At 39.4% G+C, this 18,360-nt stretch overlaps 1 protein-coding gene across 3 annotated transcripts in view; it reads left to right on the forward strand.

Moving 5' to 3' along the window:
- The first annotated feature begins 5,447 nt into the window (after positions 1 to 5,447).
- The window catches only part of znf385b (zinc finger protein 385B), a 65,763-nt gene continuing 52,850 nt past the window's right edge, over positions 5,448 to 18,360 (forward strand). For 2 of the 3 annotated variants that reach the window (XM_084908795.1, XM_084908796.1), the window contains exon 1: positions 5,449 to 5,723. The gene's annotated coding sequence lies outside the window, so the exon portion shown is untranslated. Of the gene's footprint in view, positions 5,724 to 18,360 lie in introns of all 3 variants that reach the window. The other variant, XM_084908797.1, reaches the window with a different exon arrangement.

Genomic DNA, 18,360 nt, shown 5'->3' on the forward strand with positions numbered 1-18,360 from the left:
ACCGTTATCACGCATCATCAGTACCAAAAATATTCATCTCTGCTAGAGGATACCGTGTCCCAACAGGCGGTCATTTACTGTTTAACAGGTCGTAATTTACCGTAATTTCAGTTAACAGTAACATACTGTAAGAGACTGGAGGGTTCCAAAAAAATTGGATGGATGGATGGATAGATAGATACACACACACAAAATATAATTCATGTGCTTTACACCACTTTATTTCAATTCTGATTTTTCCCTGCTGAAATACACATTTCCAAAATCAAAAACTGAAAAGAACTGAAAACATATTTTCATTGAGGAAGCACTTGTTTCTACTAAACCATGTAATCCATTATTTTCTCAGATGGTTGTACAAACAATAATGATATTATGTCATATCCATATCATGGCAGACAACATATGCTCAAGTGTTGGGTTTTCTTAGTTATATTTTGTAGGGTCTTAAACCTTACAATGTGAAGTGCCTTGGCATTCATTTTGTTGGCACCATACAAATAAACTGAATTGTAATGAATATAATATCAAGCCCCACATGTCTGCCTTTATATACACTTTGTCCAAAATACTGGCTCACACTACCAAATCAATGCACAAAACAGGGTCCACAACGACATGGATGAGCTTGTGTGGTGTGAAGGAACTTGACTGACCTGCACTGAACCCTGATCTTGTTCATTGATTTGTAGGGTGAGCCAATACATGTGACAATTAAAGTGTAAGTAGCTGAAATAATTTTTAACAAACGGGTAAAAGAAGGAAAAAAAATCAAAACTGTTGCACTCAAAAAACCTATTGGACAGAGACAGCGTCTTGCAAGATGGCAAGAGAGCTTGTCTTCATTGTTGCTCGTCTTGCGTAAATGTCCAGAAAGCATGAGCCATGGATCATCTGTGGAGACATGGGTAACAACACATTGGTCACTTAAATTATACAAGAAATTCACTAAAAATGGCAAAAACAGTTACCTAATTTGAAGTTCTCCACTCAAATTCAGTAAGCCGCTGGAGGAAAGTTGTGACATGAGGGTTAATGTGAACAACCTTTCGCTTCACAGTGGTCCCAGTCCTTCTGCTTGTCCCAACCTTGGAGGTAGATTTTGTTCCCTCTTCAGGGTTTATCCTTACAAAAAACCTTGCACACACTGACTCCTGGTATTCCAGGTTCAATACCAAAGAAGACTGACATTGCATCAGCAAAGATGTTCTCTTTGTCCAGCTCAACAATTACACGCCCCTCTGCACTCACCATCCAGCAGGTGGCGGTCATTGAACTTTGTCCTTAAATGTATAGGGGCAACATGTTGTCATTATGCAACATAAAATAATTTCAGTACTTCACTTCTTCACACTGTCTAGATAGTTATAAAGCAAATAGCTATGTACAGTTAATTATTAATGGCCTTATGTACATAAGTCCATTTTAACATATTATAATTGTACATAATTGGGAATTATTCTGCACATTAAACACACCTAACAAAGAGTCAGCCCAATTTAATTACCGGAGATGAATCAACTGTATGGTTATTTTGGAGTTTATAGTTTGTGCTGCTGTTAAACTTTACAGTATTGACTTCAGTATTTCTGCTGTTGGTGTAGCTAGACTACTATGTTGATCAGTAATATGTAATGTGAAATTTGATATTGTTACTTTGCTGGATTCACTGAGACACATGTCCAACAACCTTGGTTTATAAAGGAAATTACAGAAATTTGAGCTAACAAAACAGAGACTGGATACCTGTGTCCACGAAAAGCTCCTGTGCCAAACAGAAATTTTAATATGGTCTAATCAGCTCTATTTCATAAATGACTTCTTACCAAGCATAATCAGCCTTGGGGTGCTTGGCAGGCTTTTAACATGCAAACTGAACAATATAAATTTGCGTGCACTGAAGCCACAAAATTTAGAAATACACATAGTTGCAAAAAGTTCAGTGACCAATTACCTTTCCTAAATGACATATGCAATGCAAAAAATAACAGTATTGTCAATAGGGACCAATTCCCAGTTTTTACATGATCGAAATTATTCACAAAAGGCTTCAGTAAACAGAAAATGTGTGCCGACAAGAGAACAGTGCACAAAAATGAAAAGATATTTGAGCTCGACGCTTTAATGGGTTTAACATGACTTAGTCAGCACTCCGCACCATACAGGTAGTACAAGCACACCTGAAAACACTGACCAGCTAACAGCTTTAAGCATTTGGGCGCAACCTCGGTAGTTCACCGATTCACCTGTTGCAAACGTCCAAGTTTCTATCAAGTCTCATAAATCCATCGGCAACTATTACCTAACTAGTCTTTTGAGTCTCCACATTCATAGATATTGACATTTTGTCTTAGCATTTGAATGAAAATATTCTGGTAGGGTAGCTTAAAAGTCAAAACAAACAGTAATAAGAACGCATTTCGGACTTCTCTCGAATAAGTGAAAAAAACACTTACCTTCAGACTGATTAGCTGGTTCTGATCCAACTTTAATGTGTCCCATGTCAGTCCGTTTTAGGGAAAAAGTGTTAAGTGGTTTCATTTAATTTTGAGATACTCCCGCATGGACGAGCAATTTGGAGTCTAGCAGAGTTATCACGAATAGCATATGATCTTCAGATATAATCCAATCAACCTTGCATTTAATTCGATTGAACATCCAGTTACCTCTGACTACTTCTAAGTTGCACATGTTAAAGGTCTCATCATCACTCTGTGCTGCAGCGAACTGGATCTGTGGCACAGAATAGTTGATGGTCATGTTGTTCTCCTGCTTTGCAGCTTTGTTTGAGTCTGAATTGCGGCTTAAACGTGCAAAACAAAGAGAAGCAGATCAATATTTTCTTCTTGTTGTTATTTAATGGTGGTTGGCAACCAGCGAAAGGAGCATTAACCACTCGGGCAATATTTTCTATCCCCATTGTTGTTTAGAAAGTGAATACCCGAAGTGTGCGTCATACGTCACGTTGTACGTCAGGTGAAGGTGTGGTGTCGGCTATCGCACCTGTCGCATTAAAAAGCTTTAAAAACGTAACAATCGCTTTAAAAACACAACCCAACACGCTAAACTGTGATAATGTGTTACATTATCACGTATATCAGGACATCTCTTCTGAACCAAGACGAAGTGGTGCTACAAAGGAATTATTTCTTTAGGAGAGTGCATTTAATAGCAATCTGGCCTGCAACAAAATGCACCGCTAAAAATACAGTTTCTGCTTGTCCCAGAATTTATTAATTTTGAGAGTGAAGTTGTAGTACTGATGCTGGTTAGTGGTGTAGGTTTCATGGATGTGACACCTTAACTTGTGTAAAATGACGACCAGAGCATATTATTAGGTTAGTTCACTGTAGTTAGGCAGAGGTGTCTTAAAAAGTACCACCTTATACAAAACAAATGAAGGTCCAGTATAAGAAAGAATAAGAAGAGAAAAAAAGGAACACCCTGCTAAATGAAGTCATTTTTAAACATTACTCTAAATGTAGCCATTAGTTTTTGTTGCTGGCCATACAAAAAACAAGTATACTTCAATTATATTTCCCAAGTATACCTTACCTAGTATGTATACTAATAATGCTTCTTGGGACTATATTGGCCCCCGTTTTAGTACATAACAGTATTCTTGAAATTAACTTTTAGATGTACTTTTTGTTCACCATATTTGTACTAGCATAATGTCATAATGTCTACAAGAGTATAATTAAAATATACTCGACTCTATCACAATAGCAACCTTACAAGTATACTATTAATTAATAGTATTAATAATGTTTCACATTGTTTGAATAAACAAATACATTTATTAATATATGAGGTTCCATTCAGTTCAAGGAATTAAATTTTAGTGTGGCTGCAACTTACTCCTTAAGTTAAAAATTATGCTGTATATTGTAGTTTATATGTTATACTACTTTCACAGTGAATCACATTTTATAGTAATACACTCTGAATGAGGATTTAAGTAATTACTCTTAGATCTACAGTAGAAAACAACAGAAATCCGGATGGTGTAATTGTATAATCTCAGTAACATCACCAATTGTTACATTTGCTGTATTTTACAGCTGTTTCCATGAGTACGGTGAGTTACCGTAAAAATAATGTAATCTCATGGAATTTTCCCACAATTACATGCAAATTACAGTACTAAACTACAAACATCCTTTAGAGTTTTTTACTGTTGATTTTGCAGTACTAAGCTATGGAAATTACTGCAAAGGCTAACAGTGCAGTTTCCTCAACTCTTTTAAGGACACAATGCACATGATACAGAGATATGCTTTTTGGGAATCATCTTCTTGTTGGTCAAACTGTATTATCCCCGGGATTTTCTTTGATTCAACTAAAGAAATGGGAACAAATTATAAAGTTTTATGACAGACTGCTAGAAACAAAGTGCCTGATGATAGAATTTAAAATTGCTTCTTTGTTACGTTGTCTGTTTTGTGTATACACAACACTGGCTCATCAGTTGAGGTAGTAGGGTTTTCATGCTTGAATGATTCATAGATCTGCGTTAGGTAGCTTAACAAGAAAAAAAAGTGTAAATATATATATTCACCTCTCGGCCCTGCGGGCAATCTTTAATCTTCAAGCTCGGGTCCTCTACCAGAGGCCTGGGAGCTTAATGGTCCTGCACAGTATCTTAGCTGTTCCTAGGACTTCTGGACAGAGATCTCCGATTTTCTTCCTGGGATCTGCTGGAGCCACTCGCCCAGCTGGCATTCCATGTTTGCCCTGCCTGCTAGCACCTTGCACCCTGCTGTTATGTGCTGAATTGTCTCAGGGGCATCTTTACACAGCACTGCACCTCTGGTCTTCTTTAGGAAGCTTCCAAGGACATATCTATCTATCTATCTATCTATCTATCTATCTATCTATAGATATATAAAAATGGTCAGGTACAAGGACACAACCATTATCACACTCATGAATTTTTGGATATGAAACTTTGATTTAAAAAAAGATAAATCGTTTCTGTTTTTTAATTGAACGTTATACAGCATTTGATGCAGATAATCTTAATTAGTCTTTGAAATGCCACAGACTGGATGAAAGCATAAAATAACACCCATGACGCCTGACGTCACGGTCAGGTGAGTTGACAGTAAATACTGACAGAGGACAACACACACTGAGCACCGTTGGCAAAAGTGTGTGTGTGTGTGTCCGCGCTCTGCAGCCAGTATTTACAGTTTTTAAATGGATTTCACCTGCTTTTTTTTTTTTTCAACAAAAGCTGAAAACAAATCAAGGAGAAGCTGCATTTCACGCGCACTCACTCAAACGGGCGCACGCGCAGGCAGGTAAAGGCCCGTCTTCTTTAAAGTCCATCCACGTGTATTTTTTTTTGTTTTGTTTTTCATCGGGTGTATTTAAGCTTCTCTCTTTTGCTCTCTGTTGCCGTTTGTGTGTGCGGTTATGCGTTTATGTGTGTGTGGTGGCGCATGCGCAACACTACCTCTCTGGTCAGTGCAGCGCAGAGCGCGCGGCACTCCGCTGCTCCCACAGAGTTGATCAGTGTCCGGATACCTGATGGATGAATGGGATGGACGATCGATGACCGATCAGTTAAACCGCACGCGGGCACTCACAGGGCGGAGACTCGGATCGGTTCAGTATTGATTATCAGTGAATGGTACGGAGCTAACAGCGCGAGCGGAGTTGTGCGCTTCAAACCAAGCAGGACTCTACTTTCTTTATCCATCCATCCTCGTCCTCCGGTAAGTCACCTTCCACCTGCTTCTTTCTCTCCTCCCATTCATTCACCTGCTCACGTGTCTTTGCTTTTCTCTTCTTTCCTTTGATAAATGAAGCTTATGAAAACCACGCAGCAGCACGAGCGTTTAAATATAATAGTTTTCCCGTTTACATATATCTCATTTACATTTTTGGCCAGTTTCTCTTATACTGCCCCAAATGATTAGACTGAGCATACATTCATTTACTCTACACCAGGGCACTGAAAGTCTCATATTAAAGAAATTGTATATGCAGAGACATGACCCCTAAGAGTGTGTGGCAATGCCAATTTTATTTATATAGCACATTTCATTGCAAGCAAACTCAATATGGTTCGGTTACATGTCACAAATTGATATCACCGACGCATTGATAGTTGCTGAGGTTTCTGTTTTTGAGTTGCATTATAAATATGCTGGAAGATGGAGAGAAACGCATCTCTTTCAATCACCCAGAGTCCTCAGGTGACACCTTCACTTGCCTTATTTCACAGTCATACCTTTAAATTATTCACTTTAACTGAGAAAACGCCACAAGTAGTCATATTTTAAAACTTGGTGATATGGTGAAAAATTCTTCAGAGTCACCAAAGATAATCACCTATGTCTTGATTAATTACATCAATCAATCAATCAAATTGTTTTTGAATTTTTGCAGAAGTTATTAAAAGAAATAACAATAACTCACATTTGCCCTCCGGTGCAATGTACTTGAGTAAAATACCCACCAATACTGCACAACCTACAGAATAAAAGTCCAATAAAGGGACCACAGCAGTGAGCAAAAGGATAATGTTTTTAACTCTCATGAGGTAAAAGTAAAATTTAAATAGGCGGGTATTGTGCAGAATTATACAGAAGTGTACACTTACTCACCAGACACTTTCAGAACTGCCTTAATTCTTCACAGCACAGATTCAACAAGGTGCTGGAAATGTTCCTATCGATGAGACAGAATCACACAGTTGCCCATCTATCATGAAAAATTGTTCCAAAAAGGTGCCAGACTGAGATTTGGTGACTGTGGAGGCTTTTTGAGTGAATTGATTGTCATGTTATAAAAATCAGTTTGAAATGATTTGAGCTTTGTGACATACACATTATGCTTCAGGGGCTCATAGTGTGCCATTACTCCACCAGCAGCCTGAACCGCTGATACAAGGCAGAGGGAATCCATGCTTTCATTTATTTATGGCAAATTAAGAGCCTACCATCCAAACGTTGCAGCACGACATTTTTCAGATCTTCAGTTTTGAGCCTGTGTGAATTGTAGCCTCAGTCTTCTGTTCTTAGCGGACAGGACTGGCACTGAGGTGTGGTCTTCTGCTGCTGCCCTTCTGTTTCAGAACTCATTGTGTTGTGCATTTAGAGATGCTCTTCTGCACACCTTGGTTGTAACGAGTGGTTATTTGAGTTACTGTTGCCTTCCTGTCAGTATTACCGCAGGTACCTGACAGTCTTTAGTAGTAGCAGTATATTAACTAGGTTAAATAGAAAATGCTTTCAAAGCAGTAGTGACTTTTCAAATTGAGTTTGTACATGGAAAAAAGGAAATAATGAATATCATACACTGGTTTGGGGCAGTGGTGGTGAGGAGAGGACCCAAGCATCGGACAAAAAAAAAGAAAAAGAAACAAGACACATGAAAAAACAAACTCTCTAAGTAAAACAGGAAGTAACTAAAGGACGGTTAACTGACAGTGAAACATGATGATAGGGGATCATAGGAGAGTGCACAAGGAAGGCTCATTAACAAAATAACACAAGTAATGAATAAGAACTCAAGGAAAGCCCAGGGACTACACCACAGCAAGTCAAGAAGATGAAAATCAGCCCGATTCATTTATGGAATTTTAAGCATTTTTAAAAACTGTAGTTAAATATAAATGCTGTTCAGTATAATTTTAAAGTCAGGACTAAAGGAGAGAGAGAATAGAGCATATTCATGCTTGTTACTAACAGAACACACACACACACACACACAGTCCAAATTGTCCAGCGTTGTCCTGTCTCACTCTCGCTTTGTCATGGAGATGTTAATTTTCACATAGATGACAGTGTGATGTAAGTGTGTGTGTGTCTGTGTGTGTCTGTGCTGGGTTTACACTGTAAAATAATTAACACGGTGAGCCCTGGAGTTTTAAGGACTCAGTGTGTGTTTGGGGTTGCAGGAATGTTATAGAGTTAATTACTCTAATATTGATTCCCTGATCAGCTGGACTGTTGCTGCTCTGACAGAAACAGACTTGGAAACTGAATTTGCCCTGAGATGCCTAATCCTTTCCTTTCCTTTCCTTTCCTTTCCTTTCCTTTCCTTTCCTTTCCTTTCCTTTCCTTTCCTTTCCTTTCCTTTCCTTTCCTTTCCTTGTGTCTCAGTTTTTCTTGGATGTTCTTTGTGACCTGGAAACCTTTTTTCCCCATTGTTCAGCAGTGTTAAGTGAGCAGAGCATCCATCCTTATATTGTTTTCCTTCCTTCCCTCATTCCCTGCTCTGTGACTGCTACTCTTTGCTTTCTGGTTTGACCTTCAATGTCTCTCCGTCCTCTCTGTGTCTAATTAACACCAATCAACTTAACTAAAGCAGAAGCCTTCTTTTAAAGACATTAAGGGGATGCTGAAAGTCAAAGAGAGAGCACGAAAACATTCACAGTGAGCATAAAAACCCCCAAGGAAAAGAGAACCAGAAAAACGGGACATATGTGAGTAGAGTATATGAATGCTAACAGTTTGATCAAGGGAATAATAAATAATGTTGGTAAAATGAAGCACTGGTTATTACCCTGTTGTTGTGTGTGCTGGACCATTTTAACTTAGCAAATGTCTGTTAGATATATAAACTTCATGACATTTCAGCAGAGTATGTGCTAAGATAACATTTGTGTGAAAATTGAGGGTAGCATGCTGGTGGATGCTGGTGCACATTTGTGGTTAGCACTATCACTTGACAACGAGAGGGTTGGTTCAAACCTCCTGGTTGATGCTTCTCTGTGGATTTCTTTAGGTACTCTAGCTTTGTCCCACTGTGGGTCGTGTTATGCTAATTGGTGATTCAGTGTGGTTGTGGGAGTGTGTGAATATTTGTCTCTGTGCTGACCCCCAGTAACTTGGATTGGATTTAATCAAGTTGTTTGGTATATCTCCAAAAGTTGATTCTGTTCATCTGGACATAGCGTTTTCAGTGGGAGAAACGTTTCGTCACTCATCCAAGTGACTTCTTCAGTCTTAGCTGACTGCAGGTTTCCCCAATCTTATTGTAAGATGGTGACATCTTGGGCTGGGAGGTCAGTTCCTTCATCATAATTATGCAGATTCTCATGACCATTAATCAACAACCACTGATCAAAGACCACTGATCAATGGCCATGAGTACCATTCACAGAGAGTTGGGGAATGGCTGCAATCACAGCATTGTAAGATGGTGACAGATGCATCCCAGTCACGGAAGCGTTGGAGGTAGTTCGTGAGAGATTACAGGATGACCCCAACTTCAGCAACAGGACCACTCTCAGCATCGACCAAGTGTGTTTGCTTTTGGAACTGTGTCTTCATTCCACCTATTTCACATACAAGGGTCAGTTCTATAGTCAGAAACATGGGTGTGCCATGGGCTCCCCAGTTTCACCCATCGTGGCCAATTTGTACATGGAAGAAGTGGAAAAGAGGGCTTTGCTATCGTACTCTGGAACACCACCAAGCCATTGGTTCAGATATGTGGATGACACCTGGGTGAAAATCAAATGTCGGGATGTACCACATTTCACGGATCACATTAACTCGGTGGACTGACACATCAAATTCACCAGGTAGGATATGCAAAGTGGCAGGTTAGCCTTCTTAGACTGTGAGGTTTCCATCAGTAATGGGGGACATCTAAAAGCTGACGTGTACCGTAAACCTACGCATACGGATCAGTATTTAAAGTTTGACTCTCATCATCCACTGGAGCACAAACTGGGTGTCATCAGGACGCTACAACACAGAGCGAACACCATCCCCACTGACGCAGCGGCCAGGGAGGCAGAAGAACAGCACATCAAGAAGGCCCTGAGTAAATGTGGTTATCCCAGCTGGACTTTTGTCAAAGCAGGAAAGGCACCTAAAGAAAGCTCCAGCCGATCCAGGAGAGAAGGACAACCGCTGCTCAAGCGAAAACCTGTAGTGATCCCGTACGTGTCAGGAGTATTGGAGCAGTTGAGACGCATTTTTTCTAAACACTGAGTCTCTGTGGCTTTTAAACCCCAAAACACGCTGCGCCAAAAATTGGTCCACCCCAAGGATCGGGTCCCCCGACACAAACAGAGTAACATAGTGTATGCTGTTAAGTGCCAGGAGGATTGCCAGGATTTATACATCGGGGAAACCAAACAACCTCTGGCGAAGCAGATGGCACAACACAGAAGAGCCACCTCGTCTGGCCAGGACTCTGCAGTCTATTTACACCTACAGGCCAGTGGACACTCTTTCAATGATGAGGATGTACACATCTTGGACAGGGAGGAACGCTGGTTTGAGCGCGGAGTCAAGGAGGCCATTTACGTGAAAAGGGAAAGACCATCTCTGAATCGAGGAGGGGGCCTAAGGGTACATCTGTCACCATCTTACAATAAGATTGGGGAAACCTGCAGTCAGCTGAGACTGAAGAAGTCACTTGGATGAGTGACGAAATGTTTCTCCCACAAAACGCTACGTCCAGATGAACAGAATCAACTTTTAGAGATTTACTTACCTGGATGATTGAGCATGCATCAAGACGTTGTTTGGTATATTTTAAAAGTTTAAAGTTTAATTAGCTAAAAGACTAGCTGCTATAAACATCTTAAAATACAGTCATGTGAAACAGAACGTTTTCTCAATACTCTGGGCAGTCCTGGGAAAAACTAAGTACATCCTTACTGATCCCATACGCCTTGAGAGGAAGTAGCAGTCAGAGAGTTTCTGGTCCTACCAGAAGTGACATCCCAGCAAATTCCGCCCAAGTAAAGATTGTACAATGTTCAGAGAAATTGCAAAAAGCCCAAGAGTTAGCATTTTGCCAGAGGGCTGCCAGAAGATGGGGCACCGTGCAGCCATTTCATCGACCATGAACTCCACTACATAACAAAGAGTCAAATGTGTGGCCATGTGTCCGACAGCTAAAGCTTGGCCAAAACTGGGTCACGCAACACAACAATGATCCCTGGCACATCCCAAATCCACAACAAAATGGCTGAAAAAGAAAAGAATCAAGTTCAAGTTATTGTTGCTAATGGTGTTATATGAGTCATAAGGTGTGCTTAGTCTTCTACAGGATTGTATAGAGTCCATTTCCAAAGTTAATGAGATGACAGTTCTGTCTGATAGGCAATGATGAGAGCTGTTTCTGTGGCTGACAACACCATGCAGAATATTGAGTTAATAGGTACGATGTTCAGGTGGCGGTGGACAGACAAACTGGCAAAATGTTCATGTTGGCTGTCTGACCTTTATCCTTGGGACTAAACCCAAGATACTCTCAAACAGATGAAGAGGCATATATCTTTAAAAAAATGTAGACTGTATTAAGCTGCTGAAGGGTCATCAGGATGGGCTGTTAACCATTAGACTGCCTGGATTGTTGGTTTCTTTTGTCCAGTTGTACAGTAAATGTAGATTTATCCTACTGTAAGACACACACTTCTCCTCCACACAAATCAATTTTACCTATTTATAGAGCATGACTACATTACTAAACACTGCGTTTGTGTGTCCGTCTGCCAGGACTCCAGCAGTGGGCAGATTGAGAAGCAGCATGTTGTTACGTCAGGACAGATTAGTTTAGAAACCTGCAGAGAGCGCACACACACGCACGCACATAGTGATGTAAGCACAAACTGTTCTTTCTGTACAAAATCTATTGTAGTTTTATTCTATGTGTGTGTATATGTGTGTGTGTGTGTGTTGATTGGCAGCAGACAGGTGTAATGTCCTCACTGTAACAACGTATTCTTTTTTCAGTTAGAGCAGAGATTTGACATCAATATTTAATTAAGATCACATTACGTGTGGATTAATTATTTAATATGAGGTGGGGATGAAACTGTTGCTGAGAATGTCAGTATCCCCCTCTATATCATATTAAATCTAAGCCTGCAGCCAGCCAACTTACCTTAATAGATAAAAACAGCTGGCCTAACATCCTAAATCCACTAACCAACATCTGAAAGCTTGTGAACATGTAATTCTGTCTTTATTCTATACAGCAGCAAAAACAACATGACATAATGTCACATGTCAGAGTAGCTGGAGATTGCAGTGTTTATGACAAGCTAAGCTAACCATTTTGCAACCATAGACAGTATAAATGGCCACCCAGTGATTTGTGAAATCAAATATTAAGCCTCAACTCTAAATATTTAAAACTTAAAAATTAGTTTAGTGTTGTACAGGCGGTATACAAAGTGGAAGTAGCTACCATGAAGTCATCCACTTGTTTGTAACGTCCCATTTCAAAGTCTCGAGATGAGTTTTTTTTACCGTTGCCATCTTGATGTTTTGAAACCACATTTGATGAGAAAAGAACGGACAAGAGTGTGAAATCACAATTCATCATAAATAACCCAACTTCTGAAATATGGTGGGACCGAAACTTACACAATGGACTTTTGTATTATTTTTGAGTACAATAAAACTGGTCATTTGTCACAAGGGGTCACTACAGCGTATAGCTTTGTGTGTTTGATTTAATTTAATGCCAGATGTTCTTCTTGATTCAGTTGTTAGGGGACTTTAATCTTTTTCTTAGTATGACCTAAAATGAGTGACTGAGCCAATAGAAAATGTTTTACAGAGATCAGTTGGAGGGCTGTTTCTCCGCTGTCTTCTATAGAACTATAAGAGTTTTTTACAACCACAGTTATCGCCCCTGTGATTATTAAAAACATTACAGGTTTAATGCGCATCCGCCTTAAAAGCCTTGTCTTTAATATACGGACGTTATGTCTCTCAGAGGCTGAGAGATGAGCACACCCTGGATAATCTTACTTTCTGACTCTAATGAGCTTTGTTACAAAAAATGACAGGTTTCCTTTCTAGATATTTGCCCAAGTATATTAAACAACCCAACATGTCAGTATCCAGAGTTGGAACCAGGATGGGGAATTGCAGTCTCACATGTCTCTCTGTATTTTCCGCCTTCTTCCCCCACAAACCTCATTCCTATATACATCATGTTCAGCAATAAAAAAAAAAAAATGTAAGTATAAAAAATCATGAAGAAAGAAAAATATAAGATATTAGTTTAAAGGAATCAGCACCACTTGGTCATATTTACTGTCAGAAGCATAGGCTGAGGAGGAGGAGTGGCAGCATTCTTTCCTTTTAGCTTAATAATCAACTATAGGCACAAACAGAGTTCCAATTAATTTGAAAGCCTTTCTCTTAGCCGTATCCACCCTAATTGGAAAAGTCAAAAAACTGTTTTAGCTGTTGTTATTTATCATCTAACTGACCCTTGCTTAGAAACTCTTTATGATTTCACAGACTTTTTCTCTGATTTAGTGCTCAGTTCAGACGTGATCATTCTAATCTTTCCCCTCACACCCATTTGGTTATGGCAGATGGCTGTCCTTCCCTAAGCTTGGTTCGGCTGCAGGTATCTTCCTGTTAAAATTTAGTTTTTGCTCACCGCTGTTACCAAGAGCTAGCTCCTTGATTTTTTGGGGGTTTCTTTCTAAGTTATTGAGTCTTTACCGTACAATATAAAGCACCTTTATGTAACTGTTGTGAATTGAATAATACACTGTATAATAAAATTAAATTGAATTATTTAATTTTAGCCTTAATTCAGAATGATCTGAAATTAGTAATTGAGACCATAAAGTCATCAGGAAAATATTTAATGAGGTCACAGAAGAAGGGAGCTGAGGGCTGTTTTCCCTTTGATAGAGCTGGAAGTTTTTTCATAATCACATTAGTTGTCCCCTGCTGGCCCATTCTTCCAGATTTGCTGAGTTTCCTTTTTTTTTTAGACAGAGAAGCTATATTTTGTAGCTAATCTTGTAACAGAAACACACCAGAGTAGCAGTCTCTCAACTCACAGCAAGAAAGGCACTTCCAAAATGTCAGATTATTCCTTTAAATAAATGTAGCTGCATCAGTGCAGTCATGACATTACTGCTGATACATCTGAAATAAGACTCAGAGTAAGTAGTGTTTGCTTGGTAGTTTTGATAAGCGAATGTTTCAGATAATGCTGAAGCACATACACATTGTTCGCCCTGACAAGAGTGTGAAACAGTCCTACTGTGTTCACCCTCGCATGCGGTGTTCTGTGACTTTAGCAGTGACTACGAGGGTATGTGGAGTAGTTAGCTACATGCTTCCTACAGTGCATAGCACTAACAGCTAGCCACCCCATTACTCCCATTCTGTCTGCTGTGATTTATGGCGTTACCTGTGTATGTGTGTGTTTGCAGCTGCTTCCAGGTTGTTTCAGGAAGTTTTAATTAAATTTCTGTCATGTGACAAAAAGTAAATGTTGACAGTAATGAAATGTGATTGGGTGATTATTATCAGAAACACAATTGACACATACACAATTGTGTATATGTGTCACTGTGTAAAAAGAACGGAAGCGTATGAAGGAAAAGTTGGCTGTATATGTGGGTGCGTGTTTGAAAGGAAAAAGTGTGTGCATGTAAATAGGATGGCAGTGATGAAGTGTTTCCGTGCGACTCATGTCTCTGAGGTATCACAAACGCACACACACAAACACACACAAACACACTGAGATTTTGAAGGTCACACTGCACAATACATTCTCACACGCTGTGTCATCAGTTGAGAGACTGTGGAAAGTTGTCAGGAGTTCCACCTGTCAGACAGACACTCGGACCACGTCCGCACTAATCCAGCTGGTTCTGAAATTATCGTCCATGTTCGGGATTTTTGTGCTCTGAAACAGCTGAAACAATAAGAAAAACATATTATCTTTTGGTCTGGGTTGGTCAGGGGCAATGTGCAGGACGGAAGACCTTGTTTGTATGCTGAATATCATGTGATTAGCATTCAGGGGAAAAGACTGCAATAATGCCTTTCGCATACACAAAATCATAAAATCTAATGTATAGTCCTCTAAAATAGGGTAACATATTGTATCATTGTTTCCTGTGCAATTCTGACAATCCTTTTATGGAAGGATTATTCATTGAACTGCTTATAAGCTCAGAGACAACCAGAGGACACTTCAGGAAGTCACTGTCCTTGAGGCGGTCGGGCATATAATGTTTTGTAAAATGGCAAATTGCAGGTGGTGAAAAGATAGTGATGGATACTCATATGTCATCTCTTTAAAGCTTGCCTTCTCTCATGCTCATCTCAGAAATCATTTTTTAATATATAGCTGATCTCACAATTTAATACTTGTCATTGACATGTTCTTATATTTTTTATCACCATATAATTAAAAGAGCAGAAACTATTGAATTGATCCCACAAGTTCTTCTTGTTAACGTACAGATAGTAACTTCTGTTCTGCTGCACTCAGACTTGAAATTGCTGTTTTGCTGATCATAAGGCCATGTGAGAGAATCAGTATAGCTACAGTATTGTGCAAAAGTATTGAGTGACCCTGGATGTCTTTATATTTAGGTTCCCAGCAGCCAGATTTTGTTGTGATTTTTAAAGTAGTCTTGAGCAATACTTCTCCAGGTTTTCTGAGGGTCTTTCAAAGTTTTTATTCCAATATTTTAAGATGATTTTTAACAAGCAACTTTACATTGATCTATGAGTCATTCAAGCGTGAAAAGGGCACCTAACCCAAGAGATAAGCCAGTGTCGTGTCTACACTACACAGACAACTAAGCAAAGAACCAATCAGAAATCTTATCATGAGGCACTCTGTTGCTAGCAGCCTGTCACTAAAACTCAGAGTTTGTTCCCATTTCTATAGCAGTATTTATGAGTAATTCCAAAGATAACACAAGTAACTGGCATAAAATTGTATGATGATTTTGAAAGCACAATTAGCTGAAACCTTGGTGTATCCCAATATGCTGTGCAGTGTGTTCTCAAAGGATTTGAGGAAACTGGACAAGTGGAGGACAAATGAACATGTGCGGGCCTAAAAACTAGCAATTAATCCATCAGGTGTTCACTGAAGCCTCATTACAAATGGTCTCAATGGAAGGAAGCCATTCTTACGGAAGGGAAACAGGGAGAAACGGCTGAGATAGGCCAAATTACACAAGAACTGGACTGAAAAAAGTATTATACAGTGATAAATCCAAATTTGAAATTGTTTGTTCAAATTGTCATTAATATGTAGAGGGGAGCGGGAGCTGTGTCAAAATTAATGAAATTTTGAATACAGAAAAAATTCGTATTGGTAACAACTTCATTTTTCAGCTTGACAATGATTATAAACACACTGAAAATCCAGTAAGAATATACCTGGATAGAAAAACGCAGAATACAGATCTCTGGTTTGGAGCTGCATTTCAGTCAGTGCTGTGGATCTTGACAAAAGTGGTAGCAATCAATCTGTAAGTACTGATTTTGATTCACCATACAGGACCATCTGGGGAACATCTAGATTAATTTTTCAGCATGACGATGATCCCAAACACACTGAAAATGTAGTAAAAGCATACCTGGATCGGAAAACACACAATGGACCACTGTCAGTAATGGACTGGCCTCCCCAGAGCCTGGACCTCAACACTATTAAAGCAGTGTGGGATTTTCTTGACAGAGAACAGAACAAAAGGCAGCCAACATCCAACAAGTCCTTCAGGAAGAAATTAAAAGAAAGATTGGCTAAAAGAGTTCAGACTGTAATGAAGAAAACGTGGTCATACCAAATAATATAAAGAAAAGAAGGTTAGCCTAAGACTTTTGCACACTACTGTACATGTTGATGAAAACTATGGTCTGTGGTTTGATACCTTCACATTTTAAACAAGCAATTATGGAGAATGTGTTCAGGAAGCTGGCGTGGTGAAGGATAAATATGTTATTCTGCTTTATTATTACTGTCAACAACTCTTAAAATCCAAAAGCAATGCTTCTGACACTCAAGAGACAGTGTGTTACACTGTTTCTGCAACTTCCCCAATCTGATCCACCATTCAAACTCTGTTTATACATTTATCAGCGGACCGGGAGGAAACAGTAGATTCGAACTTCTTTCCTTTTTGAATTCTGCCCCTGCTTTTGTGTGTGTGTAGAAATAATGGTAGTCTGCTGTTAATCACATATTTTAAACAGGTTTAACCTACTCTGTTATTTCACTACTATAAATTTAAAAAATCTAGTAAAACCCCTGGACCTCTGCTTCAAGTCCAATGTTTCCTTTATAGAATACACATTTTTCTGAGGAGGCTCAGTAATGACACAGAGCTAATTATTGCATTTGCTGGAAACCCTCTTCAGCAATAGAATAATTCACATTTTATACTGTAGAGACTGTTTAATCCTCTGACCCCCAAGACAGAGGGATGGTGTGTACTGAGTGAAGCTGTGTTTGTTCAGTCTAATGAAAGAGCATGTCACCCAGTGCAGTAGTATGGCAGTAGAGGTTTCTGGACGTGTGTTAAGCTCCTTGGCACAAAGACATGAGCTATACCAAGCTTTACGCACACAGTGCCTGTTATCAGTTCATTTTTGACTATGGTAAAGGAGATTCATTGCTCCTTTTTGGCCATTAAAGTTGCATGTTTAGCAAGTAACATGCACCAAAAACAAAAGAGCAAAGATTTGTTTAGTGACTTGACTGGCCCTGTGTTGAAATACCTGCCACTCAGTCAGGATGACTGTGTATGTCAACAGGAAAACATCAGTAAAGTTAACACCATAAAACACAAAGTCACAATGTCCTCAACATGAAGGTGACGGGTGTTCCGTTTATAGAAAAGGTGGCACATTTTCACACTTAACATCCTCTCCTCTGTGATGTCATTCAGTCTGCTCTAAACTTCAACGCGCTGTCTAAAATACCTTTAGAAGAGGAGAAACTTAAACTGTCTGCCAAGGTGTGTGTTTCTGCTTTTGTCTCGTGTTTCTTCCTCCATTAGTTAAGTGGAACAACTGTTGAATGTTTGATGAGTCAGCATGTTGAGAAAGAAATGATGCCATAGTCATCTTCTCATCTATTGGGCAAAGTAGATGCTTTTTTCTGGCCTCAACTTTGAGTCCTTAGCTTCTGTTACTGTGAATAAAACTGATGCACATTTTGGCCGGTTGATATCTTAGACATTTCCACTGGGAGTCCGGTGACTGAAGATTGGCGGTGTAACCTGTGGAGGGAGGCCCCACTTTGGTGTGCTTTGCAAATTAATTATTTACTAGGCTGAATTTGCAAGGAGGCACAACACTGATTAACAGAGTAAAATGACAACCAGACATAGTAGCTCATCTGGTTTAAGAGCCATCACAGTTCACATGTTATTCCAGGGGAAGAGGCTGTTTCACGTTTTGCGTTATTTCATTCTGTCGTGTTTCTTCATGATGATTGACAACGACAAATAAAGAACGTGTAACCTTAACTTTGATATCAAAACTATCAGAATTATTTTCTGAAATCCAATAAGCTGAGGTACAGTAGGCTGTAGGACTGCTAATACAGTCTCTCTCTGCTAGCTCTCTTCTCTCTTTTCTAGTAGCA

Source organism: Perissodus microlepis, chromosome 16, assembly GCF_051167445.1.
Source record: "Perissodus microlepis isolate ML-2025 ecotype Zambia chromosome 16, ASM5116744v1, whole genome shotgun sequence".
NCBI classification, from domain to species: Eukaryota; Metazoa; Chordata; class Actinopteri; order Cichliformes; family Cichlidae; genus Perissodus; species Perissodus microlepis.